The sequence below is a fragment of the Macrobrachium nipponense genome, chromosome 8, assembly GCF_015104395.2.
Source record: "Macrobrachium nipponense isolate FS-2020 chromosome 8, ASM1510439v2, whole genome shotgun sequence".
Taxonomy (NCBI): Eukaryota; Metazoa; Arthropoda; class Malacostraca; order Decapoda; family Palaemonidae; genus Macrobrachium; species Macrobrachium nipponense.
In genome coordinates, this window is record NC_087203.1 from 40338326 (window position 1) to 40357535 (window position 19210).

At 35.5% G+C, this 19210-nt stretch overlaps 1 protein-coding gene and 1 long non-coding RNA gene across 2 annotated transcripts in view; one reads left to right on the top strand and one right to left on the bottom strand.

Annotated features, from left to right (window-relative positions):
- The window catches only part of LOC135222700 (insulin-like growth factor 1 receptor), a 272373-nt gene extending 258289 nt beyond the window's left edge, over window positions 1-14084 (bottom strand). The window contains exon 1 of the mRNA XM_064260887.1: window positions 13926-14084. The gene's annotated coding sequence lies outside the window, so the exon portion shown is untranslated. The remainder of the gene's footprint in view (window positions 1-13925) is intronic.
- Window positions 1-19210, top strand: part of LOC135222701 (uncharacterized) — a 347322-nt gene that overhangs the window by 218921 nt on the left and 109191 nt on the right. The gene's annotated exons all lie outside the window — the stretch shown is intronic.

Genomic DNA, 19210 nt, shown 5'->3' on the forward strand with positions numbered 1-19210 from the left:
TTTTCCGATCGTTGGGAGGAAAGGGTTAAGGAAAGAAAACCAAACCAAAAGCTCTTGTGTCACATGAATGATTATCCATCTTGAGCGCAGTTAAAGGTAATGCTATAGTCGCGTCATGCACTGGATGTTCTGTTATTCTGTACACCGGATCATTTTCTGCGGACATGTTTGAAAGAAGAGTGTCTTTTATTGAAACAAGAAAAAGAATAAGAAAAGTAATTAGGCACTTTGGTCCTAGAAAGAATTGCGGGCCAAAATTAGAATTTGATAGCAATTATGTGCTTAAACAAGAGGTTGAAAGGACATAAGAGATTGGGAGATTGGCAGCATTTTGAAACTAGAACTTTAGAGGAGGAGAAATAGCAGCGGTGAGGGTTTATTTCGATGCTAATTTCATGATAGGTCATATCGATAACAGATCCTCTCCCCTTTAATTATTATTATTATTATTATTATTATTATTATTATTATTATTATTATTATTATTATTATTATTCTATTGAAGGAGATTGCTGCTTTAGCTGCATTTGTTTTATGGAAGTTGTTATTATTTTTATTATTATTATTATTATTATTATTATTATTATTATTATTATTATTATTGAAAAACAAACCCACAATATCACTGTGTAACGTGTTTACTTCTAAGTATTTACATTTAATTTTACTCCACACTCGAGTACTTTCAGGCCCTATCTGTGACCCATTTTCAAGAGATGTGTAGGTTGTCAGACTGGGAAGACTGCTGGGCCTTGACCCAGGCTGACAACCTACACATCTCTTGAAAATGGGCCACAGATAGGGCCTGAAAGTACGCGAGTGTGGAGTAAAATTAAATGTAAATTCATAGAAGTAAACACGTTACACAGTGATTTTTAGGGTTTCTTTTTCAATATTCTGAAGAAAACTGAAAGAAGCTTTTGTTTGGTTTCTTTTAAATAGCTCTTAACCAGCATGATTTTTATCTCCTACCAATGTATTTTTACCATAAAAAGACAGTTTCTACGCATATTTCATTCATGTGTGTTTGATAATACCCACACACACGCACACACACACACACACGAACGCATCTCTTTTAAATGTAGCTCCATGCTGTAGCTGTAAACGATACCCATTCCCAGCTAGGTAGGCGATGGGCCGATAAAGCGACTCGAGAACATTCAGTTTTATTCTTTTCTATTCATATCTTTCGTTCACAGTCCTCGGGCACTCAGATCAAACGCGGATTGCTTGACATTTACGATGTCTTACAAATAGGTGGGAGTGAGGGATGTGCTAGTGTCAGTGCAGTGATGTTTAGGACTTTATAACCTCACAGCTATTTGCAATAAGAGTGTCCTTTGTATCATGCGGCGATTGCAGTAGCAACAAATTTATTTCTGACGCTTTAAACAAATTGATTTTAAAAATCGACCGAGTTTTCGTGCGTGCATTGAGTTTGTGAAGCCAGTCGTGGATGCTATCTGGGAAATTTATCTAATATTTTTGTAACGAGCTCTCCGCCGAATACCCTTTATAAAAACACGTTTGATAAATAATTGAATTTATCCAAAGCAATTTTCGTCACCACAAATAACTTTCAGTAAAAAGTTCGTCATTATCTTATGCATGAATGTATGGTAAAGTTTAGGGTTAATTTACGGTTAGCTAATAATTTAAGATTTAGTATATTTATGAAGTACAAACCTTTTCAGCGTAGCCCATGAGACTCAGTAGAGGGTTAGTGCTGTCAGTGCAACTCACGAGGTGCACTGTAGGCATTACTTAAAGGTTCTTTGCAGCGTCCCTTCGACCCATAGATGTAACCCCTTTCATTCCTTTTACTGTACCTCCGTTCATATTCTCGTACTTTCCACATTCTCCTAACAATTTTTTCAACATTATTTTCAGCGCCGAATGACCTCATGGGTCCCAGCGCTTGGCTTTTGCCTTAAAGTTTATATTACAATTACAGCTCAGTTATTATTGATAATTATTTCATTATTATTATTATTATTATTATTATTGATAATAATTATTATTATTATTATTATTATCATTATCATTATCATTATTATTATTATTATTTAGAATATTCAGCATATAAAGTTCTTATTTAAAGTAAATAACCTATGTTAACGTTTCACTATTAAGAAAGTTAATTTCGTAAGAGTTTTAGTCTTATTTACTTTAGAATTATTTTATATATGTATAGTGTAAAACTGTACAATTTCGGACACAAAATAAGATTGAATAATTATTTACATTTTATATCTTATCTTTTTTTAGGTGTATAAAGCAATATGGATTATTGCATGTAAATTCTTAGCACTGCTTTATGGATTTCTTATAAGCTTTTGAAGGCACAAAATCCATACATTCGAAATATTTTAATTTGTCATATTTATAGGAAATTTATCTAACCACAAGGTTCCGTAGGGAGTTAGTGCCTACAGTGCACCTCATGTGGTGCATTGTAAGCATTACGTAGGTTCTTTGCAGCTTTCCTTGGGCTGGTAGCTGCAACCCTTTTTTTTTTTATTTTTTTTTTTAGTATACCTCTGTTCATATTCTCTATTTTCTTTTTTACTTTCCACCATCTACTTTTTTACTTCCCACCATCTCCTAACAGTATTGTTTCACACTGGACGAGTGGGTTGCATACCCGACTACCAATCTGGTAGCCCGAATTCGCTCCTTGCTGGTGATAGTGAGGAATCAGAGGAATTTATTTCTTGCTCGATATAATGTGGTTCGGATCCCACAATAAGCTGTAGGTCCCATCGCTAAGTAACCAATTGGTTCCTAGCTACGTAAAATTAAAATAAAAAAAAAGATATCTAGTCCTTCGGGGCAGCAAAGGAGAGCTGTTTGTCAAATCAGATGTTATGGGTAAACTAAGATATATTTAAGTTTTTTTTTTCTCCTATTAAGACTTTCAATATCCATTTCAGCGCTGAATGACCTCATGGGTCCCAATTCTTGGCCTTTGGCCTAAATTTTATATTCCATTGAATCTAACTCCAGGCGACTTTTATGGTCGCATCTTTTGTGTTTGACATATGCTTTTTTTTCTTTTTAGATGGTCGCATCTTTTGTGTTTGACATATGCTTTTTTTTTTTTAGCGTCTCCGGAGAGAAATTGCGGAAATTAATTTCCTTTTTGTAACTCAAATAGTTACGGCAGATCCGCACTACAATAGCAACGAAGTGAATCCTTTCATTTTGGACAATTAGAATGAATCGCTAAAGATAATTAATTCATGGTTGTCAAACATAATTAAACGAAGGTAAAACTATTCAGGCTATTAAGGAAAACAATTACCAAATCCTGATGCCCTAACATTAGACAGTAGCGGAATAAGTGGCATCGTGTGTTGCAAAAATAGCACAATAGTCGTAAAAAGGAATTATTTACTGGCTGGTAAAAATTAACTTTAATTCAGAATACTGACTTTTCGAGGACAATTGTTAATTCAGAATACTGACTTTTCGAGGACAATAGTATTGTTAAACTCGCTATTTCCGTCTTACAATTATATCGCAGTTGCCTCATACAGGCAGTTATAAATCACCAAGTCTGTAAAATAGAATATAATATTGGATTGTCGTCCTTTAAAATTAAAAAAATAGAAAAACCTCAGAAATATAATTTATTTGCCGTTTCCTATAGAGTAATTCAGCGGCTGTCTACGAGAAAATATAATTCAATAGCCTTGAGCAGTAAAGTATAATAACGATCCCGACTACATTGAAATATAGAGGAAATCTTTATTAACCGAGTAATATATTTAGAAAAATCTTGTAGACGATTCAGTTGCCAAAAATTTTTAAGAAGGGAGGTTGGGGGGGCGATGTGTGTGTGTGGCAAAACTTTGCAAGATACTTATAATAACATTCTCGCCGTGACTACACTTTACGTACGCTTAAGACGGCACTTTCAAGGTTAGGTGTAAAAGGGGAAAAAGGCCGGAAACAGTAAATCGTATATAATTCCACCTGTAAATCTTCCTTATCAGAGCGACGAACGATGATAAGGGACCGTCCCTCGTCTAGTTATCATTCGTAAATTGTTATTTATTATTAATGGTAATGCTTTTGTTTAATTATAAATTGTTATTTGTTATCAATGGTAATGCTTTTATTTAATTATAAATTGTTATTTGTTATTAATGGTAATGCCTTTGTTTAATTATTACCGCTTGTAAATTATAATTGATGGTGATGTTTTTTTTTTTACGTCATGTTAAAGCACCAGCAAGAACGCCAGAATGTATCACTTTTACTGGTATATTATTATTATTATTATTATTGTTATTTTAATTATTAATTATTATTATTAATATTATTATTATTTAGAGTGAGCCACACTCCGCTACGACGACGACGACGACAGGGTGCCACAGGAAATGCGGCTACGCCGTTGAACGGAAACAAAATCAATATTTTTAGGAATCTGGGCCGACACCATAGGAATAGGCTACGACCCAGTTCTCTCTCTCTCTCTCTCTCTCTCTCTCATCCTTTATCGATTAGGATTACCAACAGTCGGGGGAAATAGCGGGATTGTTATAACACCTCGTAACCCCTACCTGATTTCAGAGGCGTTTTGCATCGAATCTCCAGTAATTGAGCGATGGCGATATCTGGGTATGTTGCAGTTATGCGTTGGTAATCTGCTCTTCGAATCTCACTCCCCTTATTTTCTGAAAGATTCTAAGTGACAGATTTTTATCGCCTGTGTTTGATCTCTCTCTCTCTCTCTCTCTCTCTCTCTCTCTCTCTCTCTCTCTCTCAGAATATGCGTCTTCATCACCAACTCGTGTCACGTGTGGGTGGGATAGACCGTCTCTTATATACATGCAACATGGCTTGTGTGTGTGCCAGTTTTTTTTTTTTTATCACTGACTGTAATGATGGCTCCTCTCTCTCTCTCTCTCTCTCTCTCTCTCTCCTCTCTCTCTCTCTCTCTCTCGAAGTTCACTCCTACTCGGAATGAAGTAACACTTCTGTATCACATTCCGATTTTGACAAAAGTGGGGTATACACATTTCGCTTTCTTGACCCGAAAATTAAAGGCCTCTCCTTTCACCGCCGCCGCCAGAATGCCCATTTTCCGTCCTCCTGACGGGTCCTCCTCACTAAATGATATATAATTATGATAATTGAAGCGTCCGCGGTGCGCGATTGTGATGGGGGGGGGGGGGGTGGGGGGGGGGGGGGGGGGGGGGCGCTGGCCAGACTTTTGGACTCCGAGATACTACTCAAAGATTGGAACTCTCTTATGATCTACTTTACTACATAATCACATATTATTTAGTTGAAAAAATACATTTTTCAAATAGCAACAAAGTACGATAAAACATGAGTACAAGTGCCTTACTTTTTAGATATATAATAGTATTATATTTTATATATATATTATATAGATTATATATATATATATATATAATACTTATATATATAGATATATATATTATATATAGATATAATAATATATATATATATATATATGCATGCTTGTGTTTTTGTTTATTTATATAGGATTGTAGGGCAAAAGCGATCGACTGTTTGAGATTGGTGGTCGCCGGCCTTGTGGTTTTAGACTTTTTCTAAAAGTATTATCTTTCTTTATCGCCTTCGTTTCCTTCCACCGAATTTATGGCGTCGATGTTAAACTCAATCAGCAGCTGCTTGGTGGAAATCGCAGCGATTCGTTATTGTTTTGTTAACACTGTAAATACGTTTACGGCGGTTGATTCTAATTGGCAGCAGACGCCACGATTATTAGGCTGAGGTTTGGCGTCTGACACTTTAATGAACTGTGCACCAAGTCCTTGTTCCCCAATGACGGCTACTTCATTTTTTTTTTAAGGTTAGCGGGATTTGATATCTATTGCAATTACAAAGAGTAGTTCTTTACCATATGTTACATAGTGATGATTACATTAATGGATATTTTTAGTAACTGCAGAATGTTGACGCCAGCTCTTTAATGTTTCAGCGCTTATTTAGAAGTTGGAAAAGGGTAAGTAGTACGGTAATGAAGGCCGCCGAAAGTAATTAGTTTCGTATCATCAATGAGTCACGAAAAGTAATTAACTTTTGTAGCAAACGGAAATGTCATTGGTATTTGTAGCCGACTAATCAAGGTTGCAGGTACTTATCTCTTGCAATACTAATTATGACTACGAAATCTGATTAGCGTTTACGCCACATCAGTGAAGAGAAGAAACATTTATGAATGAAAGAGGAAGGGTAAACATAGCGATGGCAACCCTGCCTTGTATTAAAAATATTCTACTAAGAATATTTTAAAGCGCCTCAGTGGCGTGATCGGTATGGTCTTGGACTGCCACCTCGGTGGCCGCGAGTTCGGTTCTCGGCCATTCCATTGAGGAGTGAGAGATGTGTATTTCTGGCGATAGAAGTTCACTCTCGACGTGGTTCGGAAGTCACGTAAAGCCGTTGGTCCCGTTGCTGAATAACCACTGGTTCCATGCAACGTAAAACCACCATACAAACAAACAATAAGAATATTTTCTAAATTTGTCAACACTCCCTAGAGTCTGAAGTGAGTAGGAATTGATTACCGGCATCTAAGGAGACACTGGAGTAGGTGAAGGATGTTAATGTAGGATTTTTTTTTTTCTTCAGCAGTCCTATCCCATATCTTTTACAATTTAGTCACGCTGTCTGTTTAATATGCCGACGGCATACGTCATATTTCACGGGAATCCCATTATTTAGTTTTCTATGAATTCTATGAATTTAGTTTTCTATGAATTCTTTGGTCCAACCTTTTGTGTCGATTACTATATTTCTATTATCCTTGTACAGTATAGAAATTTTATTGTTTTTTTTATTTAATATATATATATTTTCTGTTGTTCACGTCAGTACTGCAAACCTTCAGTCATATTTCCTTTTGTAGAGTACCAGACTTTGTCATGTTTTCTTTGTATAGAGTTAAAGACATCAAGTCATGTTTTAGAAAATCAAAGACTTCTTTGTGTGGTAAGTTCTTTTAATTTCATGTCTTATGATCACATCATGATTCCTTGGTCATTTCTTTTAGTAATGGGAATGGTTCAAGGACTTTTCATACCCATTGCCGATGCAAAATGAACAACAGTTTGCATTTCAAGGTGTTAGAAATAAACATACTGTTAATTACCGAATGTTGATTCGTTGAATGTGGTTATATATCGCATCCACTATAGCTGCTTCACTTAAGGTAGATTCTTGGGTGAGCCCTATGCCTACGAGACGTTTGTTTGGCGGGCGCTGATTGGCTGGGAGCTGCCTACCTCCCGGTACCAGCCAATCAGCGGCCGCCAAACAAAGCATAAGGCTCATCCAAGAATCTACCTTAAGTGAACCAACTATAGTGTTCCTGAGGATGTCGTGCAGTTGGAACGTCCGATGTGCAAGCGAAGATGCAATTGTTTACTGCCTTCTAAACAATGCTCCTTGTATATTTCAATAATTTACTTGCATTTTTATCCATTTTTAAATTGCAATTTTTTTTCTAAAAACTGATTTCTTTCTGTATTTCTTATTACCTTCCTTCTTTTTTTTTCCAAATACCATATTCGTTGGAAGCTTGAATTTCAAGTCAGTGTTCCCTATAGTCTTGTTTCATACGAATAGGGGTCATGTTCTGAATAATAATAATAATAATAATAATAATAATAATAATAATAAAGGCAGCTGCCATGGCCTTTGTTTAATCTAGCGTCGTGTTGTCACATATTTGACCGAATAAAAATCGTTCTCATTCAGCGTTGACAATTCCTTTTTATAAGCTGTTCTCGTAAATCAGATACATGGGTGTGATGTAGAAGTATATGTGAACAATTTACGAGTGGTTTAACAATTACCAATCTCTCTCTCTCTCTCTCTCTCTCTCTCTGTGGGAAAGAAACTTTTCTAAAAGTAAAATGTGGCCCAAGCCACTATTGCATCTTCCTCCCCTAGCAATTTTAGTAGTTTATCGCTGTAACTTGGCATGTTATTTTATCGTTCTTTTGTTTACTGTAGGTCCATTTCGCTGTGTATCGGAAGAGAAAAAAAAAAAAAAGCAATCAAAAGTGACCCATGGGGTAAGATAACCCTCCGAAAAGATACAGGTTCTAAACTGCAAAATCAGATTACACGATATTTTATGAATCGGTTAAATCTCTTCCCGCGCGCGGGAAAATGGCATTCCAACCCCGTGTTTACCCTCGTGTTTTACTACTGTTGGTCTGGGTAAGCGCGTGTTTGTTTGCGTACTTGCAACTGCTCTTACATGATTTCTAGTATTTAATTCTTTTATCGGCTGCTATGTCACCGGCCGTTTATGCCGTGTAAATTGTTACAGGAAAAAAAAAAGTGATGTTGTAGAAGGTATTGAATGGTGCGTGTCCAGTTTGCCATCATATTATGCGTCCTTTTCATAATGATAGCTCAAATGGTTGACTCTGGGTTTGATAAAGTTCGTGGCTCGATTCCGTCCCGTCCCCTCCTGTCGACCCAGTTTATTGGAATTTTTGAAAACTGAAAGGCCCGGCCCTTAAAATTAAGTAATAATGAAAATAATGTTACTAAAATTTGGCTTAATCTATCTATCTGTTCTTGTGTCAGTCTTTGTATACACACACACACACACACACACACATATATATATATATGAATAATTATCACATCGAACCGTGATCCATTTATATATCAATTCAAGCTACAAATGTCCTTTAATATCTAAATTCACTTTTTTACCTCCCAAATGATATATTTTCATATATGTACCGAAGGGAATTTTTGTTTTTTAATTGATAATAATTTCGTCCCCCCATGGGATCGAAACCACCGTCCAAGTGGACGGGGACGAAATCAGGACAGTCAGTGGACGCTATCCAATCTGTTGGCTGATTGGATAGCGTCACTGACTGTCCTGATTTCGTCCCCGTCCACTTGGACGGTGGTTCGATCCCATGGGGGGACGAAATTATTATCATTAAAAAATTCCCCTTCGTACATATATGAAAATATATCATTGGAGGTAAAGTGAATTTAGATATTAAAGGACATTTGTAGCTTCGAATTGATATTTATAGTTATATAATTATATATCTAATATATATATGTGTGTGTGTGTGTGTGTGTGTGTGTGTGTGTGTGTGTGTGTGTGTATCTACAGCGGCTCTTGACATAGAAATATGCTTTTCGAACTTAGGGACTTTATTTTGACTGACTTTACATATTTTATGGTTATATATGTAACACTGAAATAAAAAAAACGCTATGAAATCCATGGGTAGAATATGTTTCATTAATATTAATTATGAATATTTCTTTGTTTATACTTAAACACACTAGTATACATATACACGTATGTGTATATATGTGTATGTATTTTATATATAATTGATATTTGCAGTTAATATAATGGTTGGCTATAAATGTATTTCGTTAATATATAAATATTTATTTACATTCGGACTACAATTACCGAGTGCAAACCTGTTTTTACTTAATTTGTTTATTGACAACATGTTTTAAACTGGAGTAGGGAACTCTGGATTGGTGGCTTAAAGCTACGTTTTAGTTTTTATACAAAATAATTTTTAGTTGCATTTTGTTTTCAAGACCATATATATCTTAATGTTAGAGGGGAACGTTCCCTTAAAAAAGCTAATTAAAGAATAACTATTAATTCAAGTTTATGCTTTTTTATAAGCATCATTAAGTGTTTTAATTTTATGCTTTTTTATAAGCATAATTATGTGTCTTAGGTTTATGCTTTTTTATAAGCATAATTATGTCTTAAGTTTATGCTTTTTTATAGGCATAATTGAGTGTCTTCCATATTTGCATTTTCATTAGATTATTTTTAGAAGTATATTTTTTTTCATGAGTGTAATAACAAGCTTTACTGGATCCATTGTAAAGTTATTGTGATAATGGTTAGATACACGTTCTGAATGAAAAGTTTTTTGTTTTTTTTTCTGTAATGAGCATGTTAAAAAAATTCTGGTTTCGTGTAATCAGCTCAAACATATTCCCATGAATGGCTAAATTTATATATATCTATATCTATATATATATATCTTCTATATATATTATATATATATATTATCATCATTAAGTCTTCCCTACATACATACACCCCAACACATACGCGCCAGCGCAGGACATGGAGCCTTTTGTTTCAGTAGCAGAGCGTTAAAAAGCAACACTCAATCCCCCTCCACAAAAAAAAGGGGGGGGGGCGCGTAATTTAAACTTTCCGCGAATGAACTTGGAGTCGGGCAGAATGTATTTGTGACCTGGAAAGTTTCACATAGTGACTTCTTTTCTTCGGGGGTGGTGGTGGTGGCTCTTTAAAAAAAAATATTCAAACAAAATGCAAATATCGAAGACCATTATTGAAGCTCTTCGAGAAAACACTTTACAACACCTTGCCATGGTTAATTTTACAGTCGCTGTGTATATATGAATGTGACCATGTATATATTGTGTATATGAATGATATATTATGTATATATACTCACATACATATATGAGATATATATATATATATATATATACATATATATATATATATATATATATACTATATATATATTTATATATATATATCTATTAATATATATATTATATATTATTATAATAATATATATACTATACATACATACTACATACAATAAAAATTTATCTAAACTTTCTTTAAATTCTGAATGAAATATAAGGAAATAAAATAGTTAACATTATGTTTCATTCCAGGCAAAACATCGAAACCGTAGACGAAATAAAAAGCGAAACAAACCACTCATAGTAGCGCCCTATTTCATTCGTGTTATTTTTCTCAATGAAAATATAAGATTTCCTTCATTAGACAAACTGCTAAAGTGTGTCCTCTCTTAAGTGTTGTGCTCGTTTTCTGTTCTCTTTTATCTACTGTTTTGAATGTGTTGTTGAGGAGCCTACTTTTAATAACGGCTATGACTGTAATTTGTCTATATTACACGCTTTGACCTCACGGGATATTAATATCTGCATCGCCTGTCAGCGTGGGTGAGCAGAATTTGAATAAACAATATTTGATAAATGTGAGATAACACTGTATGGATTTACGATAATAATTTTATTTTTCAGGCTCTCTCTATGAACCCAAAACTAATTACTTCTGCGTAGGTGTACAAATACCAAATTGTTGTTTAGTGATAATTGTAAGTCTACAAGATTTTACTTAGATTAACCTTAAATGTATTTATCAAGAATTTGGCCTTGTTGTTTGTGAAATCATTAGAAATACCAATTATTATTATATTAATTATTATTATTATTATTATTATTATTATTATTATATAAGGGTGTTATATATATATATATATATATATATATATATATATATATATATGTGTGTGTGTGTGTGTGTGTGTATAAATATATATGTACACACACACACGTATTTGTGTGCGTGTGTATATATAGCTGTATAGAGGTAAGAAATAAGCTCTTCATTACTGAAGACCGACTTCTCTCGAAATATCGTATTTCATGGGCTTGTTCTTCATCGTTGTGTAGTTTATTGTAGTTTTGAATTTGAATTCATGTGAAAATTACGCTGGAGCTACCAATATGATATAAGTCAGTAAAAATCTAACGCATTACCCAGTGGCTATCATCACTCATGCGTATGTGAATTATATAAAAAACGATTTCTCTCTCTCTCTCTCTCTCTCTCTCTCTGGAATTTAAGCGTTTCATTAATTCTGTATAATCTCTTCGTACTTAGTTGTCCAACTTCTTCAACTTTATGTAACTTCAAATTTCACAAGAACAAATCACTTACTGAGTTTAGTAACTGGGTAGTCTAGTTAAAGACATTTGTGATAATTTGATTGAAAATAAACAAACAAATAAATGCCAACATGTTTTCTCTACCCCAATTTCTATTCAGTCCGAGTAACTGTAGTTGACCTTTGTAAGATGTTTAACTGGGGTGAATTAATGTTAGATTTTTAACTGGGGTGAATTAATGTCAGATTTTTAACTAGGGCGAATTAATGTCAGATTTTTAACTAGGGCGAATTAATGTCAGATTTTTAACTAGGGCGAATTAATGTCAGATTTTTAACTAGGGCGAATTAATGTCAGATTTTTAACTAGGGCGAATTAATGTCAGATTTTTAACTAGGGTGAATTAATGTCAGATTTTTGACTAGGGCGAATTAATGTCAGATTTTTAACTAGGGCGAATTAATGTCAGATTTTTAACTATGGCGAATTAATGTCAGATTTTTAAATGGGGCGAATTAATGTGCATGTATGGCATGCATAAATTTCTTTTAACATTAGGAATTGTTTTCATAATGGATGATTAAAGGGATTTTACTTACTACAAACGTAACAATTAGTGTTAGCAACTGTTGATAACTGTAGTTGTTATATCACCTGTTCACAATTAAAATCAATTTCTCTCTCTCTCTCTTCTCTCTCTCTCTCTCTCTCCTCTCTCTCTCTCTACACACACACACACACACACACACACACACACACGTATACATTTTAGGTTTATATACATATAGTAAATTTAATATTTTATGAATAATGAATAACATCACTTTTAAGATTAAATGCATAACATGTAGTGATTAATTGTTTTTCTGTTTAATTTTTCGGAGGTCATGGCGATACATTATTCAGCCAGTTCCTTATCAAATGACGTCCATAGTTTCAGGTTTCACACGTTCATGTGCTTATGTATTACACGTAATGCGATTTCACGTAATTACTTCCTTTAAATGTGAATTAGGCTTGTGTAGTGAACCGCCTTGAAGAGAACAAATTGATTCAGAAATACTTGAAATTATTTCCATTGTCATTCAGTAATGTTAGATTTGACCAAAACTGGAGAGAATAAATTTGAAAAGTAAAACCAGATGTGATGAATACGGTTTTGGATGTTCATTCCTCCAAAAAAAAAAATGTTACGGAATATTTCAAAATTAATGAAAAACGAGAGGAATGTATGGCATAAACTAAGATAGGGTGAAATCAATGTCCAGTACTGCTTAGGTTTTACGAAAAAAAATTGAAAGGGTATCTTTTATAGTTATTGAAAAAGTTAAAGGAATTTAATCTTACAAAATTGAAAGGGTATCTTTTACAGTTAATGAAAAACCAAATGAATTTAATTTAAAAGAAATTGAAAGGGTATCTTTGACAGTTAACGAAAAATTAAAGGAACTTAATTTGAAAAAAATTGAAAGGGTATCTTTTACAGTTAATGAAAAATTAAAGGAATTTAATTTCTAAAAAATTGAAAGGGTATTTATTACAGTTAATGAAAAATATAAAGAATTTAATTTTTAAAAATTGAAAGGGTGTCTCTTACAGTTAATGAAAGATTAAAGGAAGAATGATTTAAGAAAAAACTGAAACGGTATCTATTACAGTTAATGAAAAATGAAAGGAATTTAATTCAATGTCTAATGGGCGCGCCTCGTGGAAAAAAAGATGGCGGACCCTGAACGTGAGTGCAGCAGCAGCAACAGCAGCGTGGGAGGGATACGTCAAGAGGCGTGCCCGACCAGGTGTTGTTAGTTACTACGTCGTAAAGGGCGTTGCTGAACCAGGCGTGTCTTGCGCGCGTTTAAATCTCCGGCATTGTGGGTGACTTTTGTAGCAGAAGAATCAACACGAACGTCAACGTTTTCTGAATAGAGCGGTGCCAGATAAATGCGCCGACGTGTCATGCACTAAGTTCATTACGAAGTCCAATTTTATCAGGGGAAAATTAATATACGCGACTCGATTTATTTTCTCCCAGTGGATTGTTTGAAAAAAAAAAAAATCATACCTGAACGAAGAACGTTTATCGCCGGTTTATACACACAAAATGCCTCTGTCAGTATATTAATTTACCCAAACGGATTTGTCAACTTCCTACTTACCCTCAGACGAGCGAAGTTTAGAAACGAAATTACCCAGGCGTTCGTTCCGTGACACGAAACCGCGTACGAGCGAGCAATGCGTGCGTGCGAGAGAAGGGAGGAGGGAGAACTTGAGCAACGTCCTCCACGAACGGCTGCCCGGTGCACACTGGTCTCTGGGTCGTGTTCGGAGTGGGTGTATACTAAGCAGAGACGAACGCACCCCAATGGCTAAGATGCATTGGTAGGCGGAGAAGAAGGGGAGTGTGTCATGTGCAGTGGTGGGGGGTTGGAGCGGGGGGAGATCGTCGTGGTGGGTGGTGTGTCTGGTAAGGGGGGCGTATATTTGTTGTTGGTGGGTGAGGTGTGTGTGTGTGTGTAACTGCATGCGTGTGTAGGGGGAAGGGCGGGTCCAGCCAGAATCGCCTGGGGTTGGGGGGTTGTTGTTTTGGGCTTGGGAACGTGTGAGTGAGGGGAGTGGTTATGGGGAGGGGGGGGAGGGCCGGGGACCCTTGCTTTGCTAGCTTGTCTGGCGATTAGGGTCCGCGTGTGTGCATGTTGCAGAGAGAGAGAGAGAGAGAGACAGGCACTACTCCCTCTCTTTCTCTCCTCCCTCCCTCCCTTCGTTGTTATGTGGGCGACAACAGCAGTCAAATATCGGGTATATTTTTCCCCCTTTCCTTTTATTCGTTGCCAAAAATGAAAACAAGGCAGGGGTTCGAGACCGGAGCGGAGATTTGCATGGCTTATTACGTCGCTGCAGTATTCACTCTCTCTCTCTCTCTCTCTCTCTCTCTCTCTGTGATGTCGAGGAAGGAAGAGCTCTCCAAAGGACAGGACCTTAGCGGCGGCGAGGATCAAGCTTAGCGGAATGAGAGAGGAGGGAACCGAGGAGCGTGTGGATCCCTTGAAATGGAATTCGATTAGCGCGGGTGTGATGACAAGTCTTTAACTCATTGATCTGAGAGAGAGAGAGAGAGAGAGAGAGGAGAGAGAGAGAGAGAGAGAGAGGCGGTGCGCAGTATAAATATATATAACAGGATCCCCTTTCCAGTGGCGACGTTGGTCGACGAGGTGGTGAGCGTAGATTTTTTTTTATCTATCATTTTTTTTATTTTGAAAAAAAATTATCTGTCATTTTTTTTATTTCGAAAAAATCTAAAAGAATATATAGATATCTTAAGTAAATTATATATTTTCTATTTAATTCGTATATTATATTATGAAGACTTCGTCTTTTATTATTAAACGTTATACTAGTAGATTCCAGGTTAACTGAATCTAGTCTGAGAAGTTATACTGTCATTATACAGATTATTTTATTGAAAGAAATGAGTCGAATGTTTGTCTGTTAACTGCTACTGGCTTGATATTTGATTTAATTTCAGAAGAATAGATCAGATGAAATATGAGAGTCCCATACGGTTTAGCTCACTGATAACGGAATTCTTTGTGGCTCAGTCTGAAAAGAAAGTAAAAAGTGGAAAAAAATTATTTATGTGACGAGCTTATGTCGTTATGGACACATGTTTGATTCCAAAGCATTGCATAATGATGGAATTTGATCTGTTAAAAGTGTAAGGTTATAGTATTTATTTTAGAAGATTTTTGCTGTTAAAATAATTTGGTTATTTTGTCGAGGTTTTGGAAATTTTTAACACCATTCAACCATGATATGTCAAGTCGAAACGCATGTTCAGTTTCGAATTGATTTCGGGGTTTTTATGTAACTATGTGGACTGGAGTTCTTGAAATACCTTCGCCCTGGTAGGGTCTTCAAGTTTAAAAGTTGGTCAGGACTTAGCTTTTCATATTGTGTTTGGTTTATTCCCGTTTTCGTTCACTAATAGTTACGAATCAGATTCTTCCCTTCCACGTGCATACAGGGTGTCCATAAAGTCCTAGTACCGTTACAAGTATTTATTGCTCAAGAGAAGACTATATAACATAGAGTAATGCAGGTTTTTTGTAGAATGTTCTACATTTTTATTTTACATTCAGAGCACTTCGTTCTTCAAAAAAACTGCATTACTCTATATTATATGGTTTCTAAGCAATAAATACTTGTAATGGTACTGAGACTTCACGGACAACCTGTAGTAGAATCACACTTGACTGTGCTAGCATAAGGATTTTCATAACACCTTTAGAGCGATACTCGTGGAGCGATTGTCATGTAATGAGCAGTAATTACGGTACTGTAATAACAATCTCTTGAAATTTTGAGTGATTTTTGTTTCATATTTTAACGGATTATTGTTTTATCTAGTTTTTGAATCAGTTATTACTAATAATCATGTTAACTAAAAGCTGAAAAATTCTTTGATTTCAAAGCAATCCTTATTTTCTGATGGATAATAAATTATATGGTAATTTTCCTTAATTAAAAACGAATTGATTTGAAGTCAAAGAATTGTTCAGTTTTGATTCATTTGAATTTATTTTGCGTTATTGTACAACTGGAGGAATATTTTGTCGACTCTGGAGTCAGTGTTTATTTATAGGATATATTGGAGTAATTCGCATGGAAATTCTTCCCCTAGGCATTTAAAGTTCTCACTCTAATTTGAAAAAGAATGGATTAATTTACAATGATGGATTAATCATAGAATGTAAATATCTATAACATGTACAATGTTCCTATATATTTTGTTTATGCTTAATAACAAATGTACTTCGTTAGATTCAAAATATTTAAACAATGTATTTATAGATTTATACATTGTTCTTGTGCATATGTACTTTATTCATAATACGCAGACATATTGTATGAATGTTTTATTATTATTATTATTATTATTATTATTATTATTATATTATATTTATATATATATATTATTATATATATATATATATACATACACCACACACACACATATATATGTATATATATACATATATATATGGTATTTAGTCATTTGAAATTATGAATTATGTGTATTTTTAAGCTTTTCTATCTATTTTTAGGAAATCCTTCTTTTTGTGTCGTTATACCGTTCATGTACTATCGAACACCATTTAGTTATTCAATTTTTACCATATCTTTTTAACGTTTTCGTCTCGTGCCATATTTTTATCGCTTATTTTTTTTGCATAGAGTATTTAGAGTTTTTCATAGCATGTTTTTTTATATCATGTAACTGATGCCCTCCTAAGCTCTCATGCCAACTTGCAGCAAAAGACGATTTAAATTGTTTTCGGAATCGAAAATGAGAAAGTTGAACGCACCCCTAGGGTTCCATCGTCTCAGGAGCTTCGACGTGGTAACCAAAACGTAACTTCCTTTATATGTGTTATGTGAGATTTTCGGAGTGACGAAGTTTATTAAAAGCAGTGGCTCTTCCTGTTGTGATCGAGAATGAAAAAGAAAAAAAAATAGGAAATTAAAATTGACAAAAGATAAAAAGTATACATAGTAAGTCTGTGAAGGTACGAAATAGCCAAGAATCCGGTGACTCCCATGTTGTAGAATTGACATTCCGTTTTCTTCTCGTTCCCTGCCCCCTGCCCCAGCAGTCTCCGCCTCTGCCTCCCACCCTCCTCATCCCCGCGTACCCCCGCATTCTCACCTCCCCATGATTTTGGGGGAGACTGAGGGGGACACCAGCAGCATCCACCCTTTGGGAACAGATGGATGCTAACCCGTCTGACGAAGAAACGGTCGTCGCTTCTATATTGCTGTTGCTGCCGCCCGACCTGGGTCGTCGTCGGGAGCTGAGTCATGTTACCAGAGTCGAGAGAGTGAACTCGTCCACGTCTGTTTGTTGTGACGGCGCTGTGCGGACTCCAGAGAGAGAGAGAGAGAGAGAGAGAGAGAGAGAGAGAGAGAGAGATGACTGTGTAGGTGTACAGGCGGAGGCGTAATGGGACTGGGAAGTAGGAAGAGGAGGAGAAGGCGCGAGGAGGAGTAGGAGGAGGAAGGCTGTCGTGGAGGAGTAGGAGGAGGAAAGGGGAGGAGGTGTCGTGGAGGAGAAAGGGGAGGAGGTGTAGAAGGAATAGGAGGAGGAGAAGGTGTATTGGAGGAGAAGAAGAAGGGGGAGGAGGAGGAGAAGGTGTAGTGGAGGAGTAGGAGGAGGAAAAGGGGAGGAGGTGTAGTGAGGAGTAGGAGGAGAAGGGGGAGGAAGTGTAGTAGGAGTAGGAGGAGGAGAAGGTGTAGTGAAGGAGGAGAAGGGTAGGAGGTGTAGTGGAGGCGGAGTAGGAGAGGGGAAATAGTAGCAGGAGTAAGGAATGTTGTCCTTTAGCGAATAGGTTGAATTTAGTCGATAAATGGATGCTCATCTCGCGTCCAGCAATAACAGCAGACTCGGTCGGCAGTCAGGGAAGGGTAATTAATCTGTCATTTATCGGGTCATTTTACGCTTTTTTTCTCTCTCTTTCCACTTTGAGTGTTGATTTCATATATGCCGAATATGTCAAATTAGATGCTGGGATGATTGGGTACCTATTTTGCGAATTTGTTCCGTTGGTCATGTTACGTCTTTTTAAGTTTCACACACACAGACACACACACACACACACACACACACACACATATATATATATATATATATAATATATATATATATATATATATATATATATATATATAATATACTACCACGGAAGGAAAAGTGTATAAAGAGTTTTATGTTATGTGCAGAGCGGTAATAGTTCATTACATTTGTTACACTCATATATGAATGATCTTGTCACATTAGATATACCCATCTATTTTGTTTTTATCATGTTTGAATTGCACTACTCTTGAGTTATCTTTACATGCTGAAGAACGCATCTTATGCAAGTCCCCACAGCTGTACGCGGCCGCATACATTCATACATACCTTGCTAGGTTAAATATTTGGATGTCTTTTAATTCGTTAACAATTTTCGTATGTCTTCATGATAGATGACATAAGATATTTTAGCCAAAGCAGCACCAATTCATTTAAGGCTATGATAATCCTGTGGATGTTAAAATTGAAGTATTTTAATGTTCTTTGTGATGATCAGTTTGGTGACTAATAACAGGTTTAAATTTTCGTATATTTTCTCTTAGCGAGCATTTAATGTTGGGTGCCGTAAGATATTTAAACAAAAACATTACCAATTATTTCAAGGCTACGATAAACGTGTGGTTGTTAAAATTGAATTAATTTTTTTGGTTATGATTAAGTTGTTGTTGTTGTTAGAAATATATTATTTTCTTGTGCTGTGTGATGATTAGTGTCTTTCTTAATAACAGGTGTAAGGTGAATCTCAAAGAATATGCAAAAGTAGTTAATATGGAATTCCCCAGTTTAAATAATTAATGACTGTTGTGTTCT